Source organism: Carlito syrichta, unplaced genomic scaffold (assembly GCF_000164805.1).
Source record: "Carlito syrichta isolate Samal-C Ts95f unplaced genomic scaffold, Tarsius_syrichta-2.0.1 Scaffold303175, whole genome shotgun sequence".
Taxonomy (NCBI): Eukaryota; Metazoa; Chordata; class Mammalia; order Primates; family Tarsiidae; genus Carlito; species Carlito syrichta.
Genome location: NW_007247271.1, coordinates 43,027 through 43,397, shown reverse-complemented (window position 1 = coordinate 43,397; position 371 = coordinate 43,027).

The window sequence follows — 371 nt, the reverse complement described above, 5'->3', positions numbered from 1 at the left end:
ACCAGCCCCTAAGGGTGGGCGGGATGGGTTCCCTCTAGCGACGGATTCCCCGAGACTGGCCTCGAGGCGGCAGGCGGGGGGTTAATATTGTTGGATCCACTTTCTCAATGGCTGTAATTCCTGTAGCCACATTCTTTGGTAAGACGTGTTAATAGAGGACTTTGGCAGGCTACCTGTCCCTCTCCCCCTTTCCCCACTTCGTCTCCACCAAATCGGCAGTTTGCTGCCCTCTCAATCGCCCTGCCTGGGAAAGAAGAGACGAGAGATATGGCAGACGGTGACAGGGCTCCCTCATTTCTTAAATTACTGCTTGCTGCTAGGAGATAGATGAAAGAAAACTGAGGGCTATTACTTTTTTTTTTTTTCCTTCA